At 52.2% G+C, this 19,138-nt stretch overlaps 2 long non-coding RNA genes across 2 annotated transcripts in view; one reads left to right on the top strand and one right to left on the bottom strand.

The window, feature by feature from the left end:
- The window catches only part of LOC121039305 (uncharacterized), a 3,444-nt gene extending 2,197 nt beyond the window's left edge, over window positions 1-1,247 (top strand). The window contains exon 2 of the long non-coding RNA XR_005794686.1: window positions 1,016-1,247. This is a non-coding gene — a long non-coding RNA (uncharacterized LOC121039305). The remainder of the gene's footprint in view (window positions 1-1,015) is intronic.
- A 6,122-nt stretch (window positions 1,248-7,369) lies between these two features.
- LOC121039304 (uncharacterized) lies at window positions 7,370-15,204 on the bottom strand. The gene is made up of 2 exons (XR_005794685.1): window positions 14,389-15,204; window positions 7,370-8,960 (listed from the first exon to the last, which is right to left on the bottom strand). It is a non-coding gene; the product is annotated as an uncharacterized LOC121039304 (long non-coding RNA).
- Window positions 15,205-19,138: the final 3,934 nt, after the last annotated feature.

The following is a 19,138-nucleotide window of genomic DNA, read 5'->3' as shown; positions in this document are numbered from 1 at the left end:
GAAAACCAAGGCTGCGGGGGGGGGGGGGGGGGGGGGGTGGAAATGACTCGGTCAAGTCCCAAGGGAGTTGGGAGTACACTCAGGACTAGAACCCCCGGGCTCCCGGTCCAACACCCTTTCTGTTCTCTGAAATCACTCCCACACTGACACGCCACGTCATTTATGGAACTGCCTCTATTACTGGCCCGAGCTGGCCCTGGCAGAACTGGAGCCATACTCCGCTGTACTACAGGCCTTCACAGTGCCATCACTGGACCGGCAGCAAGAAATGCACATTCTCAGGCCCAACCCAGACTTACTGAACCAGAAATTCCGGCAGGATTTCCCAGTGCTTAGTATTTTTTTTTTAATGTTTATTTTTGAGAGAGAGAGAGAGAGAGAGAGAGAGAGCGAGCACAAGTGGGGGAGGAGGAGACACAGAAGTCAAAGCAGGCTCCAGGCTCTGGGCTGGCAGCACAAAACTCCATGCGGGGTTTGAACTCACGAACTGAGAGATCATGGCCTGAGCAGAAGGCTGATGCTTAAGGGGCTGAGCCACCCAGGCACCCCCCACCCCTCACCCCAGAGTTTAATATTTTAATGAGCTCTCTGGGTGATTCTGGTGCAAGCTAAGTTTGAGAATCGCTGTACTGCATTACCTCAGGTTCCACATCTGCAGTTCAGGGAAAATTACAATGCCCATCTCATAAGACTGAGCCCATTATCTGCTAACACATATGCTTGGTGTGTACCCTGTGCCAGGCATCCTTCTAAGCCCTTTAAAAATAATAACTGATTTATGGGGCGCCTGGGTGGCTCAGTCGGTTAAGCATCCGACTTCGGCTCATGTCACGATCTCGCGGTCCGTGAGTTCGAGCCCTGCGTCGGGCTCTAGGCTGATGGCTCAGAGCCTGGAGCTTGCTTCTGATTCCGTGTCTCCTTCTCTCTCTGCCCCTCCCCTATTCATGCTCTGTCTCTCTCTGTCTCAAAAATAAATAAAATGTTAAAAAAATAATAATAACTGATTTAATTGCAGGACCCCCTGAAATAGGAACGAATAGCATCCTCATCACACCGAGGAGGAAATGGAAGCACAGAGAGGTAAAGTTACTTGGCTAGGGTCCCCAGCTAGTAAGTGGCAGAGCTCTGGAATCTAAGCTCCTCACAGGTAACCAACAGGAAGTCTCCAGCAGAGGGTCTGGCTCCCAGAATGTGTTCCAGGCACGGCTGAGGATATGATGATGGCAGTTGCTATTACCTCACCTGAAGCTGAGATGATGAAACGCATTTTGGAAACGTACAATCTGCTCTCTCGTCAAGAGGGAAAAATGAGTTAGCCGCAAGCAGCCTCAGTGTCTAAGACCCAAGGGCGGCCCACGGGCCCTCACCATTCACGCAGTTTTCAAACCACAATATACTATCTTGGTCTTCTGGAAACGTCCCAGTTTGCTGCAGGGAAGAGCGTGGGCTAGAACCTTAGTTTGGCCACTCAGGGGCTGTGTGACCTTGTACCGGTCACCTCACCTGTCTGCACCTGCTTTTCTTCATCTGTGAAGTAGATGGTGACAGTTTTAGCCTTGCAGGGTTCCTGTGAGGGTTGTGCCCTGCCCAGAGCATGCACGGAGCTGGCCATCAAAACGAGGCTTGCCCGCTCTCTTTCCCCCTCCCTGGGGCTACCTCCGTGGAAAGACCGGTTCTGGACCCAGAAAAAACTTGAAAGAAGAAATAACTTCCCAAGTGCTCAAAATGCATTTATCCTCCAGCCTCCCTGCCCCTTTCCAGATCTTGAAATAGCCACCCCAGCCAGGGGTTCTGGGGAGAAACACTGGCACCTGCTGCATCCAGGCAGGGAGTTAAGTAACCTGTAAAGGGAAGAGTGTCCCCTGCGTGCCACCGCCATTGGTCAGGCCTCCGCAATCACCGCGAGCATCTGAGCGTCCGCCTGCGGTGACGCATTTTGGCCCAGACATCTGAAGCTCATTAGCTGCCTGCCCCCCGGGGGACTGACCCTGCTTGGTGAGAATTATCCCAGAGCCACAGAGGATGGAGCAAACGAAGACCAGGTGAGGTGTGGCTACAAAAGGGGGGAGCATAGTCTCCTAAGCGGCCTCTGGGGACCCCTGAAGAGTGGAGGAGACCGGGAGAAAGCCCCGGGGCTGGGCCCAGCTCCAGCCCAGCCACCAGCTCCCTGGCTGCGTAAACCAGAGACATGGGGTGGCAGGGGGGTCCCTCTCCCTCTTGGGGCCTCAGTTTCCCCATGTGTACTTTAGAGGAGGGGTGATCAAGGCACACACTGAGGGCCTTCCAGGCTGACACTGTGGGGTCCCAGCCTGACTTAGAATTCCTGGCCTCTGAGGTTTAGCCCAGTGCTGACAGGAGGTGAGTGATGGGTGGTGGGCGGGAAGATAACTCAGGAATGGAGAACCAGTGATTCCTCCCTTGGCCCCAGACAGCAGAGGGGAGTTGGCAGGGAAAAACCAGAAAGTGATGCTGCATTTTAGAACAGCCAGCTGGGTGCCCTCTCGGTGCCCATGGGTGGCAGAGATGGTGTGAGTCTCCAACTGGGCAGATGGCGGGGGTCAAGGCGGGGGAGCCCACCCTGCCATCAAGATAGGCCACAGTTAACTTTCACCTAGCAGTTTTGATTGGCTCCTTATTTTATGCCAAGCACTATTGTAAAAACACTGTGCACATATTAAAATCATTTGACCCTTTCACTGGTGGCAGGTCCTGAGTGATTGACCAGCCTAGAGTCTGACCCTCACCTGGCCAGTCCTGACATTGACCTTTTTCAAGGCACCCAGAGAGGTCAAACAGACTGGCCCTCACCACGTCGCTCAAGATCAATACCTCCTCCCCTCGCTGTTAAAACTGACACGGGAGAGTCTCCTTTGCCGCTGACAGGAGTGCTCTTGTCCCTCCCCAGTCTCCTTCCCTCCTGGCAGCCGAGCCTCTGGGAAACTGTTGCCTGCTGGGCCCGGAATATGACCAAAGGGGCGAGGAGGACTAGTACAGAGGGTGGTTCACACGGGTTTGGTGAAGCCTGATGAACCGTTTTCACTCTGACCGGAGAGGCCCTCTGTGGGGACCTGGATGGGCATGTCCCTCAGACAGCGACTCTGACTTACTGGACAGCATGGCCAAAGTGGGCTTCTCTGAATTTTGACTTTTCTCTGGACACCTCATACCTGGGTGGCTGTGTTCTTTCTTTGGGTGGCTCAGTATCGCGGATGACCAGGCTAGACAGCTGTGTCCTGAGTCAGGGAGACTTTTTTTTTTTCGACGTTTATTTATTTTTGGGACAGAGAGAGACAGAGCATGAACGGGGGAGGGGCAGAGAGAGAGGGAGACACAGAATCGGAAACAGGCTCCAGGCTCTGAGCCATCAGCCCAGAGCCTGACGCGGGGCTCGAACTCACGGACCGCGAGATCGTGACCTGGCTGAAGTCGGACGCTTAACCGACTGCGCCACCCAGGCGCCCCTCAGGGAGACTTTTTGATTCATTTGCCTCTCATGGGGCAACCTTATTACTGGCATTTCTAAGAAAAGCCTTAGAGAGAGGCAGGCACCCACCCAAGTTCACACAACCAGTCAGGACTGGGGCAACCGTGGATTCCCAGACCATTTTCTTTTTTAATTTTTTTTTAACGTTTTTTATTTATTTTTGAGACAGAGAGAGACAGAGCATGAACAGGGGAGGGTCAGAGAGAGGGAGACACAGAATCAGAAACAGGCTCCAGGCTCTGAGCTGTCAGCACAGAGCCCGACGCGGGGCTCGAATTCACAGACCTCGAGATCATGACCTGAACCGAAGTCGGCCGCTCAACCGACTGAGCCACCCAGGCGCCCCTCCCAGACCACTTTCAATTAAATAGTTTATCACTTTCAAATATGAAAAAATGAATTCTCTCAGTGCAAAAAAAAAATTAGAAAATACCGTAAGCAAAAGCCAAATACCTTTAGTTTGTTTCTCTGAGAAACTTCCATTACCCGTTCCCATCCCTTCTCTCTCTCTCCCTGGGGGCTCAGCCACACTCCCCCAGCCCCAGCCATAATCAATACCTCATCTCCTTTTGCCAACAGCTGTTCCCTGAGGAATAAGCCTTGACAGCAGATCCTGGAAGACAGCCTCAGACTGGAGGCTGGGAAGGCCTGGCGTCTCTTCCGGAACAGCACAGCTTCCGCCCAAATGGAACTGTTTAAATGCAGGATATAGCGGGGAATACTCCCGGCTAGAAGCCCAGAGCCTGCAACCAGCCCTGCCCGGTCTGTGGATCAACTGAGCGACCTTGGGCCGGTCCCTGCCCTCTCAGTTTCTCCCACTGTAAAATGAAGACTTGAACTTGACCGAGCGTTTCCCCCACGGCCTTTATCAGTCGGTCAGCTTGTTGTGGGCAAAGACCGTGCCCTCTCCTTATAAGTGGACCATAGAATTTAGAGCCAGAGGACAGGGCTCCAGCTCCCCGTTACTCCCTAGCTGTGTGACCGTGCACGGGGCACCACACCACTCTGTGCTCTGCTCCCCCATAGAAAAACACAGGTCAGAGTGCTTGTCCTCTGTGTGTCCCACGGCTGTCATAGATCCCGCGAGAGGTGGACCTTACAGACCTGTGAGCAACACAGGGCGAGATGCTCTGCTGGGGTGTTACTCCAGGGTACCCCCTGCTTGCCCAGTGCCTGGCTCCATCCTGGCTCAGGGGGTCTGGCCCAGGCTTGTAGATGGAGTCTGTGCCTGCCCGCGGGCACACGGAGCTCTGGCAAGAGGAGTGTGTGGACCCTGGGCCCGGCCCACCGTATGAAGTGTCAGTAACGTTGCCCAGAGGGCCTCGGGGCCCATGACATCATGGACAGCGGTTTCCATGTTGGAGCTCACAGAGCTAAGGCCATTTTAAAAAAAAATAGCACTGCCTTTTTTCCTTTCTTTCTTTTTCCACTTTGGCTATGACATGGAATGTGAGAGCAGCTAAACTATTGCGGGAAGGAGAAGAGGCTGGGTTCATAGACTGACTCTGCTTTCTGGGGTCCTAAAAACAATGCCAAACCTGGGAGGTCCGGCCCCTGCTTCCTCATGCCTGCCTTGACCCCACTCCAGGCTGCCCTGACGGGACCAGGGGGGTGGACAGTCATGGTCTGCCTCTGGTTCCCAGGTAACCTTTCTGGACCTCAGCTTGCCATTTGTTATGGACTGGATGTTCATGCTCACACCCGCCGCCCCAGATTCCGATGTTGGGTTCCTATTCCCCAGTGCCGCCCACGACGGTTTGATGGTATTTGAGGTAGGGCCTTTGGTAGATAATTAGATGAGGGCATGAAGGTGGGGTTCCCATGACGAGATTAGCGTCTTTATAAGAGGCAGAGACATCAGAGCCCACTTTCTCTGTCTCTCTCCCTGCGTGTGCACCAATAGGTTGTGTGAAGACACAGTGAGATGGTGGCCATCTGCAAGCTGGGAGGTGAGCCCTCAGCAAGAACCAATCTGTCAGCACCTTGATCTGGGACTTCCCAGCATCCAGAACTGTGAGGCGTAGATGTCTGCTGTTTAGGCCATCCAGTCTACGGTATTTTGTTCCAGCAGCCTGAGTGGACTGAGGCGCATCTATGAAACAAGGAAAATAATCCCTCCCCTAACTATCGCTGATGAGAATAATGCAACAATAGCTAACCATTTATTTTGTCACGCGTTCATTCGGTCACTATTTCTGGAACACCTATGAAACGGGCACCGTTGAGGAGCTGGGGTGCAGCAGCGAGCAAAGCAGACAGAAACCCCTGCTCTCATGGAGCTGAATTCTAGTCTGCGCAGACAGACAGTAACCAGAGAAAGAAGTGGGGGATACAGTATGGCCGATGGATGGCAGTGAGCGCTGAGGAGGAAAAGCCGGCCTGGAGGGAGGATCAGAGTGCCAGGAGGGAGGGGCAGGGTGCACTCTGATATAGGGTGGTCTGGACAGGTGGCCCTGAGAAGGGGATGGGAGGAGGAGAAGGAGATGGGCCGTGTGCTCACTTCCCCGGCTATGGAAAGACACCGACTCTTGTGGGAAGCAGCGTACAAGTGTGAAATGATCTCTAGGTATGTCTCCTGTGCCCCCAGAGCCCTCAGCTCCATTCTGGGCGCGGGCAGGGCTCTGAAGCGTTAAAGGCATAGCTATCGAGGGTACAGTCTCATTCTCCCTGTTAGATGCAACGTAATAGGCCTTTGCTAAACAGCTCTTCTGTGTCAGACACCGGAGGATGCCTGGGGGTGCCAGAGAGAACCCAGACATGCTGCCTAACGAAGCAGACTGAGTGTCAGGAGGCTTGGGCTCCGGGCCTGGCCCTGCTGCTGGCTGACGATAGGACCTTAGATAGGGGACCACCCTCTCTGGGCCTCAGTTGGGGATGGCGGTTTCTTTTTGGGGTGATGAAAATGTTCTAAAATTAGATAGTGGTCCCGGTTGCACAACTTTGTGAGCATACTAGAATCCACTGAATTGCACATTTAAATTTTTATTTATTTATTTATTTAGTTAGTTAGTTTTGAGCATGAGCGGGGGGAGGGGCAGAAAGAGAGGCAGACAGAGGATCCGGAGCAGGCTCTGCACTGACAGCAGAGCCCGATGTGGGGCTCGAACCCACGAACCATGAGATCATGACCTGAGCCAAAGTCAGACACGTAAACAACCGAGCCACCCAGGCGCCCCTAATCGACTGAACTGCACATTTAAAAAAACAACAGCAAAGGTGGGGTGCCTGGGTGGCTTAGTCCGTTGAGCATCCAACGCTTGCTTTTGGCCCAGGCCATGATCCCAAAGTTGTGGGATTGAGCCCCGCATCGAGCCCTGTGTCGGGCTCCACACTGAGCATGGAGGCTGCTTAAGATTCTCTCTCCCCCTCTGCCACCATCCCCTGCCTCTATAAATAAATAAATAAATAAATAAATAAATAAATAAATATACTTAAGAATAAATTAAAAAGAAAACAAAAAACAACAAAAGAAAGATGGTTGGTTGGACAAGATGATTTCTAAAAGAAGGAACGCCAGTATTTTTGGGGCCTACAATACCCCAGGGCCAGGACTCAGCCCGTTATCTCACAGTATCTAGAGTTCCCTCTGGTTCCGACTTCTCGTGATCCATCACGATGGTATTCACACTGCGATCGCTCATCAGTAAGTCCAACTTGGGCCCCTCCTTTGGGCCTAAAGCTAGTCTAGAGTCCGGGGAAGGGGAGGGCCGGGGGTGCTGTCTCTCCCCTACAGAGCTCAGAGCCTGTGGAAGAAATCAGAAGTGCACCTTGTACCCAAGAGGTTGTTTTTTTTTTTTTTTTTTTTAGGACTAGCTCCTTCCTTTCCTTTCCATGTATAGGGAAGAACCCCAAATTACACGATGGCACACAACCAGGTGGCCGTACTGGGGGCCCTGGGAGTTGATTTATTCACCGTTACACTGGGGCCTTTGGCTAGAGTGTCCAGGATACAACAGTGGGTGAGTCAGACCCAGCCCTGCCCTTAGGAAGGGAGACAGACTTTTAAGCAACCAAATACATAATTAAGAATTTCTTTCATGCCTGTGATTGTCATCGGTGCTGTGGAGGAAAATACACGATATATTGAAGGCACCGGTGTGGCTTCAGCTGAGTTCTGAAGGCGAGTAGAAACAATGAAGGGGTGTGGAGAGGTGGTGATGGCATAGGGCGGGCTGTTCCAGGCAATGCCAAGGCCCTACGTGTCTGCAGAGGAAGGCCAGTGTGCACGAAGAGGGTGGGGGGCAGGGGGGCCGGCCACAGGCACAGGCCAGGCCCAGCCACACAGGACCCTCGAGGCTGGGTACCCTATATACCTGTGTCTGTATGCTTGTTGTCCCTACTCACTCCCAGCTGTCCCGGTCCAGAGAATAAACTACAGCCACCCTACTTATGGGCCCCACTCAGGCGTTTGTGCAAAGAACAACCAGTGTTCCAGGAAGGCCCGGTCATTGCTTCCTCCCTCGCGGCCTCCAAGCCTGCGGCTCTGCACGTCCGGGAGCAAGGGCCTGCCAGCCTGAGCAGCCTCGGTGGTTATTTGAGCTGGATGATGTGTGAAGAACCCTGCTTGGCAGCCCCCTGGCCATCCGGCCACGCTGCCCTCCTCCTGGGCAGACCCTGCACCCCCACCTCCCCCCACGCCGGCCCGCCAGTTTCCCCCACTTCACTATCTTGAGGTGAGAGCTTTTCCACCAGGTCTCAGGCCAAGCATGGTTCTTGGCTCCAGGTTCGGTGAGCCGGTTTCCGGCCATCCCCGCCCTCTGCTGCTCCCCGAGGACCCGCTCCAGGCCTCGGCTGCGGCCTCGTGCTCTTTCCACTCTCGTTTTTTCTTTTTCGCTCTGTGTGACTTTCCCCGAGCCGGGCCTCTTTCTATCTTGCCTTTTTTTTTTTTCTCCCTTTTCTCTAGGGTAGCGAGGGCATTAAGGGAAAAGCATGAACTTTAGGAGAGATGGAACAGGGTTCAAATCCTAGCTCTGTCACCTGCTGGCTGTGTGATCTTGGGCAGATGTATCCTTCTCTGTGAGTCAGCTGCGGGTTCTATGAATGGGGACGATCCTCCTGTTTCTCTGGGTGGTTGTGAGCGGAGAGGAAGTTCACAGAATGCCTCCGGGGGAATAGGAGGTAGTTGACAAATGGTAGTTTCCTTTTCCCTTCCTTTTGCACATTCCTCTCCCTGAGCTTCTGCGGGTTTTGCTCACTTAAGCACAAAGTAAGAAACAAAGCCTCACCCCCCCCCCCCACCCATCGCTAGACCCCAACCACCTTGCTCTCTCTCGCACAGCCCCACCACACCCAGACTGAGTGCAGCCAACAGTGCCAGGACACGTGTGGCCTGCTCGCTGCTAGCCCCGTGGCCGAGAGGCCTTGCTGGATGTCCTGGCTGGGACTCTCTGCTATGGGATTCCCGACGGGGACATGGGAGGTGTCTTCTGAGCTATGCTATGACGCAGGCACCAGAGTCTTTTGGTTTTTCACCAACCTAAGGACAAGAGAGGCAGCCTTTCAACATCCCCTCACTCCTTGCACACTTCTCGCTGCTCCCCCTCCCCATCACACCTTGCACTTTCTAGCTTCCAAACCATTGCTTGTGTCCCCAACCCCGCCTGGAACCGCCCTTCTGCTTCCTCCCTCTCATTTTGAGCCTTATACTAGCTCTGGGACTTAGATGTGACAGAAGAGGAAACGGAGGCTCAGGGGTACCTAGATGTTGGTATTTTTTACAGTGAGAATGTGTTCAGGGGTGCCTGGCTGGATCAGAGTTCAAGCCCCATATTGGGCATGGAGCCTACTTAAAAAAATATATAAAAACTGAAAAGAGAGAATGTGTTCAGGACAACATATTGTGCTATTTCTTGAAAGACAAAGTGAAGTAGTTTGCCTGGGGTTATACTGGATCTGGTCCATGGGATTTCACGGTTTTCATTTGTTCTCCCCCCTCTGCCACACTCTCTGTCACAGTTGTGACTATAAGGACCTTACTGTAACTTACTGCTTGGATGTCATTTAAAAAAAGGTAATTATGTAAATAAACCCATAGATTTATGGTCAATTAATTTATTATTTTTTTAATTATATAGAGAGAGCATGAGTTGGGGAGAGGGGCATAGGGAGAGAGAGAGAGAGAGAAAGAGAGAGAATTGGAAGAAAGCTCCACTCTCAGCATGGAGCCTGATGCAGGGCTCGATCCCACGACCCTGGGATCGTGATCCCAGCTGAAATCGAGAGTTGGGTGCTCAACCAACTGAGCCACCCAGGCGCCCCCTATGGTTAATTTTTGACAGGAGAGCCAAGACAATTCAATGGGGAAAGAATAACCTTTTTAATAAATGGTGCTGAGACAACTGGATACCCACACACAAAATCCCCTACCTCACACCATATACAAAGACTAACTCAAAATGGATCACGGATCTAAATAAGAGCTAAAGCTAGAAAGCTCTTAGAAAAACACGTTGGTGTGCATCTTTGTGGCCTTGGATAAGACAATAATTTCTTAGTTATGACACAAAAAACATGAGCAACCAAAGGAAAAAATAGAAACTGGACTTCATAATAGTTAAAAAATTTTGCGCTTCAAAGGACACTATCAAGAAAGTGGAAAGACAACCTAAATAATGGGAGAGAATACTTGCAAAAGAGTATGTGGTAAAGATAAACATCCTAGTATCCTGTACACATTAAAGAACTCCTATAACTCAACAATAATTTTTTTAAAAAGATAATCCGATTTTTTTGATGAGCAAAAGATTTGGATAAACATTTCTCCAAAGGGGATATACAAATAGCCAGCGAGTACAGGAAAAGATGCTCAACACCATCAGCCACTGAGGAAATGCACATCACAACCACAATGAAATACCACTTCACATCCACTAGGATGTCCAAAATACAAAAGACAGAAAATAATAAGTGCTGGGGAGGATGTAAATTAGAACCTTCATACACTGCTGGAAGAAATGTAAAATGGTGCAGCCACTGTGGGAAGCAATTTGGCAATGCACCAAAAGTCATATAGAGTTACCATATAATCCAGCAATTCTACTCCTCTGCATATATGCAAGAGACTTGAAAGCATATATTTCATACAAAGCTTGTACATGACCATTCAGAGCAGCGTTATTTATAATAGCCAAAAAGTGGAAGCAACCCAAGTGTCCACCAACTGACGAATGGACAAACAAAATAGGGTATTCCATGCAGTGAACTATTATCCAGTTATAAGAAGAAATGAAGAAATACTGATATAGGCTAAAACATGGATGAACTTGAAAATGAACTTGAGATGTCTAGAACAGGAAAATCTATAGCAACAAAAAGGAAATTAGCAGTTGCTATGGGCTGAGGCATTGAGTGGAATGGGGAGTGATAGGTGTGGGGTTTCTTCGTGGGCTGATGGAAATGTTCTGAAATTAGAAAGCGGTGATGGCTGCACAAATTTGTGAATGTACTAAACACCATTGAACGGTACACTTTAAAAGGGTGCGTGTGTATCTCGATCATGTATTTTTGTTTTTAAGTGGAGGGGACCTTGCAGAACACTTAACCCAATATCCACCTCCCACCCCCACCCCTGCCCATATGAAAGGTAGGGAAGTTATAGCCCAGAGAGGGGAAGAATCACACAGCAAGTCTCAAATAGAGTAGGTATAGAACGCAGAACTATATTCACTCCCACCCCTCCCGCCCAGACACTTAGTTCCTGGAGGACAAGAGCTTTTATTAATCTTTTATTACATTTTTATTAAAGTGTGCATAGCACATCGCAGAAGTAATAGTCGGGACGGCTCCTGTTGCAAGAGTCTAGAGAAAGATCTAATTCCAATGAGCCTAAGGAACACGGATCCACGGGCCCACACACCTGGGAGGGACAAGGGTGTGCTTGTGAACTCAAATGACCTCCCCTACGCCCCTGCCTGTTTCTTCTCTTCCTTCCTCCTTCTCCTTGTCTTCCTCACAAGGCTGGAAGCTCTGGGGAATCACACCTTTAGAGCTTTCATTCCAAACGGGAGCTAACTGCTTTCTCCCAGAACCCATTTGTGCAAGCTGAGGACAACAGCTCGGTTTGGTCTAGTTGGGTCATATAATATGGCTAGGAAGATGGAATTCTCCAGAAGGCCAGGCCTTCTAGCAGGCTACTGGTCTCTGTGACCGCTCCCTAGAAACTCAGAAAGTAGGAGGATGGCAGGGGAGAGATGCTTTTACCATCAGGAATGGGAGGGAGGCTGGACAGGCAAACATCCAGCTGCCCTCTCCCCTTAGAGTCCAATGTGGGAGGGTCTAAGAGCCAAGGAAGAAGGCAGCCAGTTTTTAGATGCAGAATGACCTGAGATGTAAATCCCAGCTTTTCACTTTCCGGCTACATGCAGGAGGGCAGGTGACACTTCCAGACCCCAGCCTCTGTTTTCTGGATGGCAAACGAGAACAGTGGCTCCCAGCCCATAGATGAGTAAATATTTGAGATACGGAACACAGAGTGACAGCCCGGAGGCAGGCACACAGTAGGGGCAATGCTAAGGGGAGTTATCATTGTTATTGATGTTTTGGTGGATGTTCAGCCTTGGGTCAGAGGCTGAGGATTCTGAGAAAAATGCTTCAGACAATGGAGACTTGCCAAGGCCCAGATCTCTGGCCCAGGGCTCGGAGGGTGGCAATGAAAGGGACCGCTCCTCCCTGAGTAAGGATCATATAAGGTGTCATATCTCTTGGGCATGACTCGGGGTCAGCCAAGTGTTGTCCCAACCTGCTGGTGACCTTGGGTTGGTGACCTGCTCTTTCTGAGCTCAGTGTCCACTGAACAAGAGAGCACTGCTCTGGATGACTGCTCAGGCTTCCTCCTCATCTAAGACTACTGTGACTTAACAAGTGTCACCTCCTGAAGTGGCTTACGCCCCCCCCCCCCCCATTCTATAAAGGGATCGAGTAGCCCTCATTGTTGAGTTGAGCTCTGCTCTTTGCAAGGTGCTGTGCTGGGCGTGGGGACTCAGATGACTCTGACTGGGCCCTGAAGTTTGCTAGAGGAATAGACATGGTCATCTAATGAGGGGAGCTCAGTCACTGACTCCCTGTGTGACCCTGGGTAAGTCGCCCCCCTGCTCTGGAGCTCTCTTTTGCCCCATTTGTAAGGGAAAGAGTTAACCATGGGGATAACAGCCCGTGGCCAGGCCCACAGCCCCATCTGGTCCCAAAGAGGTGGTTGGGTAGCCCATCCCCCATACCTCAGCCTCCGAGTCTAGTGACATCATCTCACATCCTCTGTTTCCCTGGCAACTGGGGTGCTGGCTGAGGCTCCCCAGGGGCCCAGGCCGTCTGGATTTCCTTACATATAACTGTACCTTGTCCACATTTTCACAATTAAATTGTCAGTTTGGGTTAAGTGTTGTCTGCTGACAGCTGTCAACCTCTCTCTGGCTCCCCTCACTCTTCACCCAGGGCAGGTAAGTGAGAACATCTTCCCCAGGCCCTCAGTGCTGTGGAAAGAGGCTAGGATGGGAGCGGGAGGCAGGAGATCTAGGTTCCGGCCCAGCTGTGCCATACATTTGCTGTGTGGTCTTGGGCAAGTCACTTGCCCTCTCTGGGCCTAGGTTTCCCCATCTTAAAAATAGGGCTAATCATCTCTGCCCAGCCTCCCTCCTTCCCAAGGTAGCTGCGAGTCTCAGAGGAGCCCGTAACTGTGGCAGGGCTTAAAAACTGCAAAGCTCAGCTTGGATTCCAGGATGGTTCATAAAATGAAAGAGCAGATCTGCAAAGGGATTCCTCTGAGTCCCCACCAGATAAATGGGTAGGGTTAGTTTCCCCTCTGGTCTACCCTGCATCCGGGTCCTGGCCTTAAAGACACAGAGTACAGGTACAGGGCCAGAGGGTCAAGGGCCCTGCTTCCCATGACAAGTGTGCCCATGCTGAGTGGCCAGGCTCTCTCTCCCCATGATGGGCCTAAGCATCCCTGCTCCCACCCCAATTCTCCCCTCTCAGGCTCCCAGGAACTCTCTCTCACCTCCCCTCCTGATTCCACCCACTCCCCCCCCCCCGCCAAGGGCGGCCGGGACTTGGATCCCACACCCGATCTCATCCCCCCCTGCTTCAGACCTCCTCCAGGCTGCCCTTGGCAAAGCGCACGCTGCTTAGCCCAGCACTCAGGGCATGGGCCTGTCTTCCCCAGTCACTGTCCTTCCTGCTGCCCTAGATGCCAGCAGCACCGAGCCCCTGACTCACCCTTCCCTGAAACCAAACTTCTCCCTCTTGTCTTTGCTTAAGCTGCTCCCACTGCTGGGAATGCCCTCCCCCACCCCGGCCACCTGACAATTCCTCCCCCACCTGCACATTATTTATACAGACATGAACGCTAAGTACAAATGAGCTCTCCATCTGGAACTGTTTATGTACCTGGCAGAAAAGGAACTAACCTTTATCAAGGACCGATTACGTGCAGAGCATTTTACATATATCATCTCTTTAAGCCCCACTGTAACCCTGGGCGGTAAATTTCACCACTCCTATTTTCCAGATGAGATAACTGAGGCTCAGAGACAGGAAGTGTCTTATCCAGGGCCGTACAGAGGTGGGATTGGGGTTATACCCTAAACTGTGTGATCCCAGAACGCGTGCTTGTTTGGGGCCCTGGTGGAAACACTTCCTATGGTTACGAGGTGGCCGGCATTCTGTGTACATGGAAATACTTGCTATTAAGGGAGGTTGTGCTGTTTTGCAAATGCCAGGAGCCACTGTGATATACCTAAGGATGTCACATAGAATAGGGGATGCAGGCAGAAGCAGGGCCACCAGAGGGGTCATAGGTCTGTGCTCTAGATGGAGGAGAACCTTCTCCCAGGAAGAGGTTGTCCTGGAGGCAGGGAGCTCCCTTCCCTGGGGGTTTGTATGCAGAGGCCGGGTGAGGACATTCACTCAGTCACCTGGCAACTTTGGAGCACCCACTGTTCGGGGCCTTGACGGAGCCCCCGGGGAGGCAGCGTGGGCGAGATAGAGCCAGTCGCTAACCACATGATGCTCCCTCCCCGTGCCGTGGAGACATTTCTGCTCCAGCAGCCAGAACTTCAGAGATATGACAGGGTGGATGGCCCGACTCGGCGGTTCTGAAATGACCTTAGACAAATGCGTATTTTTAGCTTTTTCACTGTTGAAGCCTAGTTGCTTCAGGCGTCTCTTGCCAGGTAACAAACCATGTGGATTTTTAGTGGCTGAAAGGAACAACTGATGGATTCCCCTGATTCTGTGGGCCAGCTGGGCAGTGCGGCTGCTCTCACGCGGCCGCACTCACTTGACTGGTGGGTCAGCCAGGCCTGGGTTCTGCTGGGATGGCGGGGCCAGCTGGGCCTCTCTCCACGTGGCCTCAGGGCCGCCCTCTGCAGTAGCCCGTATCATTTAGCAGTGCAGCCTGGGCTTCTGACGTGCAGCTGGGCTGGGCCCCAAGGGGGTGGGTGCAGAGGCAGCAAGGGCCCCCGGTGTCTGGGCTCCGGAACATGCACAGCTTCACTTCCGGCACATGCATTGGTCCAAGCAAGCCATGAGGCCAGCCCAGACCAAGGGGTGGGGAAATAAATTTCACCTCTGGATGGAGACACATTTCAAAGGGGTGTGTGTGTCCTGGGATGAAAGGAATTGGTGCCATTAAAAAGCTACCTCGTGGGGCGCCTGGGTGGCTCAGTCGGTTAAGCGTCCGACTTCGGCCAGGTCACGATCTCGCGGTCCGTGAGTTCGAGCCCCACATCGGGCTCTGGGCTGATGGCTCAGAGCCTGGAGCCTGCTTCCCATTCTGTGTCTCCCTCTCTCTCTGCCCCTCCCCCGTTCATGCTCTGTCTCTCTCTGTCGCAAAAATAAATAAACGTTAAAAAAAAAAAAAATTAAAAAAAAAAAAAAGCTACCTCGCTGCCCTTCCCAGAAAGACTTAAGACCAGTGACAAATGACAAATGGCTTATGGGCTGGATGTCAGGAGCCCTGATGTCCCTTGTCTCCTTCACCACATACTGAGTGATGTGAAACCAACTGTCTCCTCTCTCAGACTCAGTTTCTCTCTGTGTGCCGTGGGGGCACGGAGTGTGGTGATCTCTGGCCTTGTGTGTGTGCAAGGTGAGACCCAGGTGCAGAAACAGTGAATTGTACCATATCAGAGAAGCGGAAGCCCAACCATAGAAGAAACTGTCCCAGTGGCTCACTGCTTCTCATTATTCCAAGCTTTGGCTATTGGCCGCTACATAACGGGGGGCGGGAGCGGGGGGGAGGGAAATGAGGCCCATGTGGGCTCAAAGAGAGCGACAAGAAGCACAAACGAGTTTCAGACAGCACTCCCCAAGGCTGCCAGCACCCCAGCACCAGCCCCCAGACCCTGGGGAATACAGCTTTCCCTTCAGGTCACCAGCGACCCCAGTTTCTCCTCCAACTGCCTGAGCCAATCGGTTTTTCTTCTGTTTAAGCTAGCTGGGGTTGGGTTTCTCTCCTGGAGTTGAAAGAGGCCTGAGAAACACAAACATTGTCTTCTAACCAGTCACACCACCACAACTAAACAATCAAGAGTTGAAAGCGGCCTTTCAGAAGTGACGCCCTCAGTAGACCTGACTGGTGGCATTTTATTATGTGCACCCAGGAAAGAAACTTCTCGGCTGTCCCTGCCCCCCATCCCCCCCTCCCACCCCCCACCCCCCCAAGCCTGCTCCCTGAGGCTTGTAAAATAGCAATCGCTCCCTGGAGGTAACTGAAGAAGAGAAGAACAGAACTCTCTCCCAGGCAACTGGCAGAGGCTTGGCCATAGGCCAAGGCAGCCACAGCCTTCGGTTCGCGGCCACCACTCACTGACTGCAAGATCTTGCAAGACTTACCAGACAGGACTGGGGTCAGTGTAAGAGCAGAGCAATGCTGGCCTCGCCCACAGGCACCGAAACTGCTTAGCACACAGCGGGTGCCTGGTCAACTGATAGTACTTCTTTCCTGCAACGTTACCTGCCAGTAAATTCGAAGAGAGGGGTTTAAAGGTGCTCCCATTTTGCAGATGATGAAACCAAGGATCACAGAGGCTGAGAGACTTGACCAGGGTCACGCAGCGGGTAAGTGAAGGGAGGGGGAACCTGAGAGCCAGGCCCAGGTATTCTGATGATATGCCTGCTGCTGTTTGATCACCCTCCCTGTTTGTCTGGAAGATGTAGCCTCAGGGGGCATCCCAGCCCCTGGGTCAGAGGCCAGCTGGGCTGGGTTACTCTGCGCAGACCCTTGTTCACCTGCCTTCCTGGGAAGGCCTTTCTAAAATGCACTCTAGTATTGGGGCATCTGGGTGGCTCAGTCGGTTAAGCGTCCAATTTTGGCTCAGGTCATGATCTCTCCATTGGTGAGTTTGAGCCCCTTATCTGGCTCCACCCTGACAGTACGAAGAACCTGATTGGGATTCTCTCTCTCTCTCCCTCTCTCTATGCCCCTCCCCAACTTGCATGTGCTCTCTCTCTCTCTCAAAATAAATAAACTTAAAAAAATAAATAAAATTTGCCCTAATGCTGGAAACAGGACCCTTTGGTCTCATAGTGTCCACTGTGCTCATGGTTTATCCTGTGCTGCAAGTAAGAATGAAAAGAACCCTAGACTTGGTTTCTGGAGCTGCAAATGTGCTTGGGGGGTTACCTAGTTCAACCCACCCCTCGCAGATGGGGTGACTAGGGCTCAGAAAGGGCAGAACGATTATCTGCTAGCACATAGCAAACTACTGACAGGGCTAAGACCTACACCCAGGTCACCTGTCTCCCCATCCAGGGTTCCCGGAAATAGCTGATTCACCCCAAGGCCTTGGCCCTAAGGGAGGGAAGCTGAGATGGGTGGAGGGATCCATAGAGGCCAGCACAATGAACTGAACTGGAACTCTCCCACCTCCACGTCCTTTCAGTCTGGGTGCCCCCCTGAATAGGCTGTGTGCAGGGGTGGGGGATGGAAAGGTGTGTCCCCCTAACCAATGCAGGCAGTCAGGCAGGGGCTGAGAAGCCGGCGGACAGGAAGCCCCCAGCACGTCTGGGCGATCAGATAACCAGAGTCACCGGGGGTAATTGAGGAGAAGGAAAATATATTAACATCTACAGCGGCAGCAGCCAAGAGCATGCCCGCCCAGCCTAGATTAGAGCCTCCCCCCTGTCCCCCTGAAGAGGAGCTTGCAGCCCAGCCGGCCAGCACAGCCTTGACACACAGCAGCCCTTGAGGAGCCCCTGGACAGAAGGAAGGAAGGAGGAGAAAAAAGAAAGGGGGGAGGTCGTTTTGTCCTAAAGATGAAAAATGTTTTTTTCTCACGTGTCTCTGAGAATCCCAAAATGCCTGAGGTGATCAACTATTCAGCTTACACAAATGGGGAGCCTGGTGTCCAGGGAGGGGCTGACCCCTGCCCCAGGCCTCGCTTGACTCAGAATCCAGGGTTTTGTCACCACTTCATGCTTTCCCTCACCTCCCAGGGCAGGGTTTTGAGCCCTTAGCTAATGCCTGGGTCTTAATTCACAAAGACAGAGCTGAGTATCAGGGAGGAGACAGGAGGGCTCAGGGCTGGGCTTCAGGAATTCTGGGATCTTCTCCTGGCTTCCCTCAACTCCTCTCACAGTGGAAAGTCACTATCTTCCCATCTGATTTAATGGGGGCCATAAGCTATAGTGCACACAGAGCCAGAAAGATCTGGGTTCAGAGAGCAGCCCTGACACTTGCCAGCCCCACACTTTTGAGCCTCAGCTTCCATATCTATGAAAGGGGGATACTAATCCCATCTTGGAGAATATAGAAGATTTGATGGGATTGCATTATACCCGTTTATGGATGAGGAAACTAACACACGAGAGTTTAAGCAATTCGCTCAAGCAGTGTGATACTGCTAAAAGTGAAATTGGGTAAAATCAATATTGGAGCCTAAGTCGGTATGACTCCAAAGGGTTTTCTGTTTCTACTCTAGCCGGGAGCCAGAAGGAGACTTCTGGATGAAGTGCTGCTTATGCAAATGTTGGCAGGCAACTCATTCAGCCTCTCTCGAAGCAGAAAGTTAGACCCAGAGGTGGGTGCATCCAATTGGACCCAGGCCACCTGGAATGGCTCCCACTGTGGTGGCCAGGGTGCCTTGCCGTGGAAGAGCTAAGGACACTCTTGACCCCTGGATGCCTCTGTCTCCAGCCTCTTAGGTGGAGTGGCCTTGACCCTCCCCTGCCCTTTCTAGACACCCCACCCAAAGCCCCACCACCTTTCTGCAGCTTTTATAACCCCTAGTCTCCCACAGTTTTTACTGACCCTGATGCTCTAGGAGAGGAGACTGGGTGTCCCAGCACGTGTTCACAAGGACATGCCTATGACTCTATGCAGGAGTGCATGGAAGCACATCTCTGTGCATGAACTTGGTGGGGGCACAGGGTTTGGCCTCATCTTGCAGATGGATATGGCCATGTCACTTGTGTGTGCTCCTGAATGTGTGTGGGCCTATGGTGGGTGCAAGTATCTCCTGACTGTGTTCTGACCATTTGTGGGGTGATGTGTCCCAGCCCTGTGTGCAAGGGGGAATGGCTGTCCACGTGCAGAGAGTATTCTGTATGGCCGAGAACCTGCAGTGGGCTCCGTGGGCCCAGAGGTGTGTATGTATATGGAGGTATACATACCTGCAGGCAGGCTAGGGCAGCTTATGGGCGCCACTTCATGGGCAGCTGCAA

The sequence above is a fragment of the Herpailurus yagouaroundi genome, unplaced genomic scaffold, assembly GCF_014898765.1.
Source record: "Herpailurus yagouaroundi ecotype Mexico unplaced genomic scaffold, PumYag 180, whole genome shotgun sequence".
In the NCBI taxonomy this organism is placed as follows: domain Eukaryota; kingdom Metazoa; phylum Chordata; class Mammalia; order Carnivora; family Felidae; genus Herpailurus; species Herpailurus yagouaroundi.
Note: the sequence above shows the minus strand (reverse complement) of the source record. Positions and strands in the feature narration are given on the sequence as shown.